This window comes from Prinia subflava, chromosome 8 (assembly GCF_021018805.1).
Source record: "Prinia subflava isolate CZ2003 ecotype Zambia chromosome 8, Cam_Psub_1.2, whole genome shotgun sequence".
Taxonomy (NCBI): Eukaryota; Metazoa; Chordata; class Aves; order Passeriformes; family Cisticolidae; genus Prinia; species Prinia subflava.
In genome coordinates this window covers 20,102,134-20,113,624 of record NC_086254.1, presented here as the reverse complement: position 1 = coordinate 20,113,624, position 11,491 = coordinate 20,102,134, and the positions used below count along the sequence as shown (strand labels likewise).

The 11,491-nt window shown below is 49.1% G+C and overlaps 3 pseudogenes; 2 read left to right on the top strand and 1 right to left on the bottom strand.

Moving 5' to 3' along the window:
- Nucleotides 1–418: 418 nt before the first annotated feature.
- LOC134554356 (feather keratin Cos1-2-like) lies at nucleotides 419–1,530 on the bottom strand (annotated as a pseudogene).
- Nucleotides 1,531–3,736: 2,206 nt separating this feature from the next.
- LOC134553873 (feather keratin Cos2-2-like) lies at nucleotides 3,737–4,503 on the top strand (annotated as a pseudogene).
- Nucleotides 4,504–9,538: 5,035 nt separating this feature from the next.
- On the top strand, nucleotides 9,539–10,320 carry LOC134554355 (feather keratin Cos2-2-like; annotated as a pseudogene).
- Nucleotides 10,321–11,491: the final 1,171 nt, after the last annotated feature.

Sequence of the window (11,491 nt, the reverse complement as noted above, 5' to 3'; positions counted from 1 at the left end):
GAACACAGTAAAATTAACAGCAGGGATTCCCACCCTCTACTTCTCCACCTTTTATCCTGAGCAGACTTGAAGAATTGCCATGGAAAGAAAGAGAACTTGGAGGACAAGGCTTGGATGCAAAACAATTTTATTGAGTCTAAAGAAGAAAAGGAGGTGGCTCACAGAGAGCACCAAGAGTAGCTGCTAAGATGCAGTGCAGTTCCTGCAGCATGCATCTGCCTGCCCTGCAGAGGAAGACAGGGCAACATGTCCCCACTAGGCTGGTCTGGGGAGACATGAACAGCAAAAAGAGGAGGAAGAAAAGTAAAAAGGAATAATGACTTTAACCTGCAAACAAAATGTCACAAATCTCTACCTCCTGCCCAGAACCAGGTTCAGAGGTCTTGGAGATTCGTGCCCAAGGATGTTGCCAGCAGATTTAGCAAGTACGACATCTGCTGCCACCATAGCAGTTGGTGATGCAGGAGAGGTCAAAGCCCCCAGAGCTGATGGGCACTCCTCCACAGCTGAGGATGTTGCCAACAGCAGCAGAGGTGGAGGATCCCACGGCAGTGTTCTGTGGGAAGGAGCTGAGGATGGGGCCAGGCAGGGTCACCACCACAGGCGAGGGCTCAATGACGACGTGGGAGCTCTGGCACTGCCTGACACAGCACTCATTGCAGCTGCTGGCCAGCGGGCAGGGGCCGCAGGGCTGGCAGCAAGGGTCGCAGGGCTTGCAGCAGGACATGGCTCGGGGTCACAGGTGCACCTGGCACAGAGGGCAGGGACAAGCAGAAGGTGAGGACACATCAGGAAGCAGCACTGCACCCAAACCCCCTGCAGCCAAGGCACCTCCTGGCCCACACTTCACTGCCCAGCTCCAAGGCCAGGAGCCACCTCAGCCAAGTGCCAGCCTCTCTCTGTCTGCACAACACCTGCTCTCCCCTGCCCTCTCCCAGCAGAAGCACCTCCCAGCCCTGTGCTACCACAGCCCCTCTCAGCTGACACCTCCAGCCAGGAAAGAGCTGCTCTTGAAGCAGCAGCAGCAGCAGCAGCAGCAGGAGAGAAGAGGCTTCCCACTCACCTGATTCCTGAGAGAAGGAGATGAGAGAAGTGGATGAGGGAGCAGAGACTTGGGCTGCCTTTTATAGCACTCCTGCCCTGCCTCAGGCCCAGAGGCAGCTTTGTGGAAGTCATAATTTTGTGACCAGCTCACGTCAAATGCCAACCATCCCAGCTAATGGTAGGGGCTGTGTCCTGGTTTCCTATACTGCCTCCTTTTCATTTCCTGGCACATGCCACATGCTTTTCGACATGAATTCTTCTGTAAGTGCTGAGATGAGAGGACCAAGAATTTCCGGGATCATAAAAACATCAAGACAGGCAGAATGCTGAAGTCCCAGCCTGGTCGTATCCCATGCAGGCATGTAATGTACAGCTGTGTAATTTCCTTGGGTTTGTTTATGGCAAAGCCGTAGTGGCAAAGTAGAGTTTTCCTGTCTTTGCATCCATACCAACCTTGAAGGACTGCAGCCTATAGGAAGGGCTCATCCTGGACCAGAGAAATGTGAGGGGGCAGAAAAGAACAGTTGTGCACTGACCAGAACTCCCCCATTCCACATCCCATTGTGCCGTGTAGTGCTGGTGGAAATAGAAGATTTATGAATGAAGGATGGAAGTTGAATCTTTAAGAAAAAGGTGTGGATGAACTGAATCACAGAATCGAAGAATCATAGAATGTTAAGGGTGGGAAGAGACCTTAAAGATCATCTTGTCAAAACTCCCCCTGCCATAAGCAAGGGTACTGAAGTTAATTTAAGGGTTGTTTTGGGGAGAGAGGGGGTTGCATTCTTTTTCTTTTCTGCTGTTTCTCAAGATCCTGTTTTATTTTTTTATTGTCAGTGTTTTAAACAAATGTTCCCCAACTCGACTCTAGTTTTTTCTTTCCCCAGCCATCTGTCCCTCACTGACACTCTCTCCTGGCCAATCCACTGTGTTTGTTTCCTAGATAAGTCTTTCAGAAGATCTCAGCTATCTTTATAGTCCCAAATTTGTGAGGTTCAAGCACTAAAGGGTGTTCCCCATGAGATCCACGCTTCAGGAGAGGTGGGATTGAGGGATAGAGGCAAAGTAGTGTTCTCTTGTGTTGGCATCCAGGCAGGAGACTCTTTGGTGCAAGGCTGAGCTCTGGAGGAAGGGGCCTCAGTTCTCCCCTGGCATCCCAATTTTCCCCATCCACCCAGAGATGTGAAAAAGATCCTCTCTTTGTGAGGGGCTGGGGTTATTGGTTCAGGGAAGAGGAAATGATGGAGGAAAGCGCTTCTGCTGTGGAACTGTCCCAGGATGGGATTGCAATTGCAGTGACCTGCAAAGAGAGAGCAAAGGTTGTTCTGATTGGTGCTCTCTCTCCAGTACCATGTCAGGAACTTGTGATGACTTGTCCATGTAATCTTGCCAGCCCATGTGAACAACCTTTCCTCTCCCAGAGGTGCTCTGTGAGACGGGAGTTGGGAATGTGCTGTCTGCAAGATATCTCGGCCCTGTAAAATGTGTGCAATGAACATCTGGGGCTTCACAGGGCAATGCAAGGCTGTGCTGCAAAAGCAGTATCTGTCTGCTCTGAGAGGAAGAGGTATTTCCCTCTCAGAAAAGAAGTAAGGAGAAAAATATTGTGGGTCGAGGTAAAGACAGAGGGATTTCTTACCAAATACCACCAGAAAAAACAAGGCTTGATTTGGGGAACATTACTTCCACACTTTGCAAATAAAACAAAGCAAGACTGCAAAAACCCACTAAAATAACTTCACTCCATCTCCAACTCTTTTTCACTGTTGCAACTGCGCTTCCTCATCCCTGGTTCTCTTCTATTTCCTCCACTTTTCAGCAGCACAGTGGGATACAGAATGAGGTGCTGCAGTCGGAACACAACAGTTATTTTTTGGGCAAAGATCGACTTTAATAGACCTGATCATGAAAAAGCAGTAGGATTTTGCCAGTTAGCCAAAAAAAAAAATAAAATCGCACATTCCTACCTTTCCAGACACAGTTGCTAGGCATGTAATTTTTGTGGGGGTATGGAGGTCCTGGTGTTTGAACATGAAAGGAATTTGACTCAGATGTTTGACTTCCCCTCTACCACACAGAGAGTCTGTTCTGTTCTACAACTCACAACAGAACACAATCCAAGCCTCATTCCCTTCAGTCCAACACCCATTTGCTGTGAGATGCAGCCACTTCTTCACTCAGCACCAGGCAGATGATCTGTACAAGTGCATGTGGCATTGGTCTGGAGAGGAGGAACCTTTGTCCCATCCCACACTCCAGCATGAGAGGATCAGTTCAGGGACTTCAATTTAGTAGTCTGCCTGGAACTCAAAAATATGTCTGCTCATAATAAGAACAGGCAAAATTCAGCAGCTGGAGTCTCTGCTGACACAGCATGTCCCCTCACATGGCAGTCCCAGGGCAAGAGGCACAAAAGTGGTGCCCATTTCCTGGCAACTTTGCCACAAACAAACCCACAGGAATGACACAGGTTCACATCAGCTGACCACATGGAATGCCAACAGCCCTTGATCTGAGCATTCTGCAGGTGCTGATGCGTTTACATCCTGGAAATCCTAGTGCTTGTCCTCCCGGCACTTACAAAAGCCCTCAAGGGGGAAGGAATATGGCATGTGCCAGGAAATGAAAAGGCAGCAATGTAGGAAACCAGGACACAGCCCCTACCATTAGATGGGATGGTGCACTTTGTGGCATGAGCTGGTCACAAAATTATGACTTCCACAAAGCTGCCTCTGGGCCTGAGGCAGGGCAGGAGTGCTATAAAAGGCAGCCCAAGTCTCTGCTCCCTCATCCACTTCTCTCACCTCCTCCTCCTCAGGAATCAGGTGAGTGCGAAGCCTCTTCTGCTGCTGCTGCTGCTGCATCAAGAGCAGCTCTTTCCTGGCTGGAGGTCTCAGCTGAGAGGGGCTGTGGTAGCACAGGGCTGGGAGGTGCTTCTGCTGGGAGAGGCAAGGGGAGAGAAGGTGTTGTGCAGACAGAGAGAGGCTGGCACTTGGCTGAGGTGGCTCCTGGCCTTGGAGCTGGGCAGTGCAATGGGGGCCAGGAGGTGCCTTGGCTGCAGGGGGTTTGGGTGCAGTGCTGCTTCCTGATGTGTCCTCACCTTCTGCTTCTTCCTGCCCTCTGTGCCAGGTGCACCTGTGACCCCGAGCCATGTCCTGCTGCCGTCCCTGTGACCCTTGCTGCCAGCCCTGCGGCCCCTGCCCGCTGGCCAGCAGCTGCAATGAGTGCTGTGTCAGGCAGTGCCAGAGCTCCCACGTCGTCATTGAGCCGCCTGCTGTGCTGGTGACCCTGCCTGGCCCCATCCTCAGCTCCTCCCCACAGAACACTGCCGTGGGATCCTCCACCTCTGCTGCTGTTGGCAACATCCTCAGCTGTGGAGGAGTGCCCATCAGCTCTGGGGGCTTTGACATCTCCTGCATCACCAACTGCTATGGTGGCAGCAGATGCCGTCCCTGCTAAATCTGCTGGCAACATCTTTGGGCATGAACCTGCAAGACCTCTGAACCTGGTTCTGGGCAGAGACAGAGCTTTGGGACATTGTATTTAGACTTGCAGGTTATTCTTTGCTTCTTCTACTCTCCTATCTCTTTTATTCACTGTCTGTGTCTCCTCAGACCAGCCTAGAGGGAGATGTTGTCTCCCTCCCTCTGTAAGGCAAGGAGATGCACACCCTACAGGAGCTCCACTGCATCTTTGTGGCTGCTCCTCTTGCCCTCTGTGAGCCATCTGCTTTTCTACTTTAGACTCAATAAAGTTGTTTTGCATCCAAGCCTTGGCCTCCATATCTTCTTTTTCCATGGCAACTCTTCCAGTCTGCTCAGGGTAGAAGGTCGAGGGGCAGAGTGTGGGATGCCCTTTAGTGGAGCTGCTGAAAAACATTCCTGGCTACTCCACAGCCAATGCCAAACAGGGAAAATACGGCTCTGATAGATGTCAGGAATGAGGAAAGGAAACAGCAATGTCTGGGATGAGCCCACATCCTCTTCCTTCTCCTCCTCCATTACCCAGTCTACGGCCCATGAGCAGCATATGTGATCAAAGGCAGACAAGACAGGTACCTCACAGACTCCTTCAGCATGTGGCAGGACCAGCTGCTGTCTAGACATGCTGGGCTGAGTTGATGCAGAAGTTGGGATCAACATCTGCCAATCAAGTTGAGCAGGCCATGGGGTCGCACCATTAGGGTGAAGGAAACACTCAAGATTCTTAAATGGTCACAGTCAAAAGGAATGGCAGAAGTCAGAGGGTCCATGAACAATCACAAAGCTTTATTAGTAAATTACACACTTCATGTGGAGATTGATATGTTATAGTAGTCCCAGACCTACTGTATAAACAATGGCAATGTGTTTTGGATCAAGGGGTTTGGTGAAAGTGAAGAGATAAATTAAAGAGGGAGAGATGAATTAATGAGGGAAAAAGAGAAAAAAGAGATGGAAAGAGAGAGGGAAAGAGAGAGGGAAAGAGAGAGGGAAAGAGAGAGAAAAAGAGATCACCAGCCCTGGTTCCAGCTTCCATCCAGCTGATACAATGTCAGTTCCAGTTCCAGTGTTGATCCAGTGGTGAGATCTCAGTCTTGGTTTCAGTGATGATCCAGTTGCTGGAGTGTCAGTGCTGGTTTCAGCATCCATCCAGCTGTGCCAGTGCAGTCCATTTGATGTCTAAGGTCATGAGGTGTGAGGAGCCAATTTAATCTTGATTTCTGTCTCAATACTGGTTTGTCAGAGGCATGTGGGGGGAGGGGTTGCACATGTGGCAGTTGTAGGAGTCAACTAGAAAATGGGAGAAAGTCTTATCTCTGGGGAGACTTTGCCTGGCAACCATTTCACGGTATAGCGGTTTCACGTTCACCAATTTCTGTTTCCCAAATTATGTGTAGTGGTTTGAGTGTCTACTAGAATTATTTACTCTTTTTCTGTTGTGAGATAGGATTAGGAGAAAAGCAAAGCAGGCTCAAAACTTAAAAGGTATAAAGACAGGTCTATTAACACAACTACAAGAAAGAAAAATTAAAAAGAATTAGAATTAAACCTTCAAAACACTTCTCCTTCCCCCTACAACTGTTCACTTTCCCACTGACAACACAAAGAGACAAAATCTGGTATTTTCAGTCAGTTTCACCACTTTAAAATAGTCTTTCATCAGTTCTTAGGGAGAGGAGCCTCTCTTAGAAATCCCATGGAGACATTGCCACAAGAAACAGTTCTCTGGTGGCTACCATGTCACGAATCTGCAGTTGTCCAGAAATTCAGCAAACCATTAAGTCCCTCCCACTTGACAGCCTTCCAACATCTGCGCTCATGGGCATATCAGCTTGCTAGGGTGATGTTTAAGGATGGCTGTTCAGCTTCTGCAGATGAAAGGCTGCATTTGGCAAAGGCCAAACCTTTTTGCCAGGAAGCTTGCTTTTTATGAAAACCCTTCAAGAGGAGAGCCAGTGGGTGGTTTCCCTGTGTGGTGATGCCAGCTACTGCTGGAGTTCCCCTCTGCTCCCTGAGGCCATGAGCACCTGAAATCAAGGCCAAATGTTTGAATGCCTGATACAAATAGTAGAACAGAACAGCATTTTACTCTTACCAAATTAATGGAATAATGTAGACTTGGAGAATATTAGATAAGGCTGACAAAACAGAAGTCATGCAAAACAATGGTATTATGCATTACTCAAAAGCTGAGTTCAACCCACAGCGCCATAGAAATTTTGGGATACCAGACACTGATGACCACTGAAGAAGACCCCAAAAGACCAAACAAGGACTTGCAATAAGAGGTGTGACCATGTACAATAAGGAAACACATATATATCAAGCAGGGATAGAAAATGAATATGTAATCAGTGTGTATGATAAAAATTCTGTTTACCCTATGCTTGGTGCACTTGATTAGAGGAAGGATCCTCTGAGTGCCTGGTGCTGCAATAAAGTATGCCTGTTTTCTAATATTCAAAACGGTGTTAGAAGGTTTATATCAGAATGATTTTGGTATCATGCCAACACTGCATCTTTAATTGCTGCTGTGCTAAATTCTGTATGGCTGGTAACTCAAATTCAGAAGGCTTCCCACTCATGGATGGCAGTTGGGCATGTAAAAGAAATGAGGTTTTATTCCATTCTGGGAACATGACATGTCAATTCACACTTGTCTGGAAGTGAGACAATACACCTTTATCAGACTCCCATAGGGGTATAAATATGTTGAACTATTGCTCAGACCATGCTTGCTGAACTTCTACTTTTTCACTTGTCTGGACATGAAATTATTTTTAATCACAGAAGACTCCTACCTCAAAAGTTGCTAAAGCTGCTGGGAGTGTCCTTGGGCAAAAACCTCCTAGACCTCAGAACACGGTGCTGGCCACAAGACAGAGCTTTGGGACATTATATTTAGAGCTTCAAGCCTGTTGGAGGTTAGGGTTCTTCCTTTTGTTTTCTTTCTCTTAGGGAATTTTCTCCTATTTTGTTTCTAAGAGACAATAATGACTGAGTACTTAAGAGAGACAAAAGAAGTTGCCCCAGGAAGAGTGGGGCTGGCTACTCTCTTATCTGAAGGTTTCTTTCAGAGGGGCAGAGATACCTCGAGAATTGGGACTGGGAAAAATGGGGGGCTGGGTGCAGCTGCTGTTTTGCTCTCAGTGTTTGGAAGGGAAGGAGGCCGCGGTTGCTGTGGGAAGATTTCATCAATACTGTGGGGTTTTGCCTCCTGCTGCCTTCTCCTACAGTGAGTGGAGCTCTGCTCTTAAGAGTGGCCATTGCACTGGGACCTTAGCAACACCCTACCTCACCAAACGGGGGACCCTCCACCGTCTGCTTGGGTGCCTCAGAGGAAGCCCCAGGATGTCCAAGCCCTTCTCCCCTTCAAGGGAGCCTCTCTCTGCCATGTTTGGAAGCTGGGCTGCTGCTGCCCAGCCCTGCCATTTCTCTGTCAGTGCTCCAGGTTCTTCAATGCATTGAAACCCTGCACCCACTGCCTGCTGGGACACCCCACAACTACAGCAGCAGAGTCTCTGGCACATTTCATCTAACGCTCCAGGATCTGCTCATCCCTGCTGTTCCAGCTTGCTGCTTCTGAGGTTCCTGCTACAGCCCATATCACTACACAGAGGGGCACCGGGACTGGCTGCTCCTGTGTATTTTTAAAGGGAGCCCCTTCTCCATCTCTCCTGCCGGCCCACCCGCCATTACCCACACGCAGAGACAAAGCCGAGCCCGCGCCACAGCGCCCCCTGCAGGCTCGGGGCAATCAGCGCACCCGCCCTGCCCGGCCGGGAGCCACCAGCGCCCCCTGCTGGCTGTGACCGGAACTGCACCAAAGGGGGAATTATTGACAGTGGAGGAAAATACTTTCTGCGTTTTCTAGGTTCTTTTGTTTGTTGTTTGCTGCTGTTGTTGTTTTATTGTCTTGTTAGAAACATACATACTGGTAAAGAACTGCTATTCCTTTTCCTGTGTCCTAGCTTGAAAGCCCCTTAATTTCAAAGTTATAATAATTTGGAGGGAAGGGGCAGGGGCTCACATTTTCTATTCCAACAGAGGTTCCCGCCTTCCTTGGCAGACACCTCGGTCTTTCAAACCGAGACAAAGCTATTAACTCTTTCTTCAATTTTCTGTTAAGGAATAAAAATCTGCAAAGGTGGGAAGATATTCTTGGCCTTTTTTCCTGAACATAAATCAAGAAATTGAGGATGAAGGGAGCAGAGGCTACATTTCAGTTCTGCGGGTACTTCTCTGTAAGCATCATTCAGTTGTCTATTGGCTTCTTCTCACAAAGATACCTGCCTACTCTGTGGTGCTGAAGGACAAACCAATGGGGGGGATGGGGGGGACGACAACTGAGAGAATCTTCCCATGACCTCATGATGAGGTTCACACACACATGAACATACACACAGACTGACTCATGTATGCTCATGCATGAGCTGAGCAAAATTCTTTATATTCACAGAAGGCCATAAAAATACCAGCAACTCTGAACCCTGCTGAGGATATGTTGGGAGAAACTCTGACAGGAGAGGATGCAGGTATACTGGGGAAGGACCAGGTCAGAGATACACTGCTGGTGTTCACAGATGACAGAGACTGCACAGTAAGAAGATGAGGTAAATGAGACCAAGTGAATTTTCCTGAGAACAAGGTTTGTGTAGCAATGGGGTCTGTGCAGCAATGTCTGATTGTCACACAGTCAGGGAGAAAACCAGAAAAGGATTCTTAATATCTCCTCACATGGCAGTCCTTCTCATGCAGGAATGAGAGCAGTGTACATTCCCTGACATTTTTAGCACAAAATCCCACAGAGACATGACACAGGTTCTCATCAACTGACACATAGGATACCACCATCTGAGCATTCTGCCTGAGGTGAAATGTTTATATCATGGAAATATTTGGGCCTTTCGTCCCAGCATTTACTGAAGACTTCCGATAGGAAGGCACATGGAGTTGGACAGGAAATGAAAAGGCAGCAGTGCAGGAAACCAGGACACAGCCCCTACCATTAGATGGCATGGCTCACATTTTATGTGAGCTGGTCACAAAATTATGACTTCCAAGAAGGTGCCTCTGGGCCTGAGGCAGGGCAGCACTGCTATAAAAGGCAGCCCAAGTCTCTGCTCCCTCATCCACTTCTCTCACCTCCTCCTCGTCAGGAATCAGGTGAGTGCGAAGCCTCTGCTGCTGCTGCTGCATCAAGAGCAGCTCTTGCCTGGCTGGAGGTCTCAGCTGAGAGGGGCTGTGGTAGCACAGGGCTGGGAGGTGCTTCTGCTGGGAGAGGGCAGGGGAGAGCAGGTGTTGTGCAGACAGAGAGAGGCTGGCACTTGGCTGAGGTGGCTCCTGGCCTTGGAGCTGGGCAGTGCAATGGGGGCCAGGAGGTGCCTTGGCTGCAGGGGGTTTGGGTGCAGTGCTGCTTCCTGAGGTGTCCTCACTTTCTGCTTGTCCCTGCCCTCTGTGCCAGGTGCACCTGTGACCCCGAGCCATGTCCTGCTGCCGTCCCTGTGACCCTTGCTGCCAGCCCTGCGGCCCCTGCCCGCTGGCCAGCAGCTGCAATGAGTGCTGTGTCAGGCAGTGCCAGAGCTCCCACGTCGTCATTGAGCCGCCTGCTGTGCTGGTGACCCTGCCCGGCCCCGTCCTCAGCTCCTTCCCACAGAACACCGCCGTGGGATCCTCCACCTCTGCTGCTGTTGGCAACATCCTCAGCTGTGGAGGAGTGCCCATCAGCTCTGGGGGCTTTGACATCTCCTGCATCACCAACTGCTATGGCAGCAGATGTTGTCGTCCCTGCTAAAGATGCTGAGGCCAACATCCTTGGCCAAGAACTTCCAAGACCTCAGAACATGGTGCTGGAATGAAGACAGAATTTTGGGACATTGAATTTAGACTTTTTTGCTATTAGTTCCTTCTTCTGCTCTCTTTTCTCTCTTCCGTTCCTTTCCTGTCACCACCACCCAATGCCAGCCTCGTGGCACCGTCTGCCCCCCGTCCCTTCCTCTCTCTATATGCAGGCCAGGCAGATGGACACCCCCACTGCATCTTTGTGATTTCTGCTGTTGCTGTCTCTGACGTATCCGCTTTTCTTCTTTACACTCAATAAAGTTGTTTTGCATTCCAACCTGGGCCTGTGATTTCTCCTTCATTCTGGGACAACCCTTCCGGTCTCCTCAGGAGTATGGTGGAAAAGCAGAGAGTGTGACTCTGTGCTGTGGATTTTCCTTGTGCCCTTTCCCTTGGGGCTGACAAATACTTCCCTGACAGGGAGAGTGATGAGGCACTGGAAGAAGTTGCCTGGAGACATTGAGATTTCTCATTCCTGGAAGTGTTTGAGGCAAGGTTGCTCTGGACTTTGAGCCACTTCTTTTGGTGGGTGCCATTCTTGCATGTGTTCTTTGGGGTGGAGAGAGTGTTGGAAACAAAAAATAGTTTAAGTTCTCTTTCATTCCACATTTTTCAGTTGACACTTGCTGGGCAGCTGGAACAACCCACAAAATTATGTTGGAAAGGCAAAGAGTAAATTTATTTCCTTACCTCACTCCATAGAGGAGGCCAAATCAACTCTGGGCCAAAGATGCACAATTGGGAACATTGTCCCCCTTAGGCTCAGTCCTTGCTAGTAGATCTCCTCTCTACACCAGTGCTATCATGTATGTCTGTGAGAGGGGCACCAAGTCTCTCTAAACACTGGTGTTTTCTCTACCCAGATTCTGCTTCTTAAAATACAGGATAAAACAGCTATAGGCATCCTGTATGGGTATTTTTGGAGACAGATGGAGCTGACTCTGTCTGAAGTGGTGGGAGCTGCTGGAATGTTGTCCCAGAGCCCATTCCTGAAGCCTTCTGCCCCTGCTGCCAAATTTCACCACTTTTACACAAGAGGGAAGGTCCATCACTGTGTGAAGAACAATTGGATGAATAAAATTTCTAACAGCCCCACAGAGGTCCAGGCTTAAAACAGGGATGAA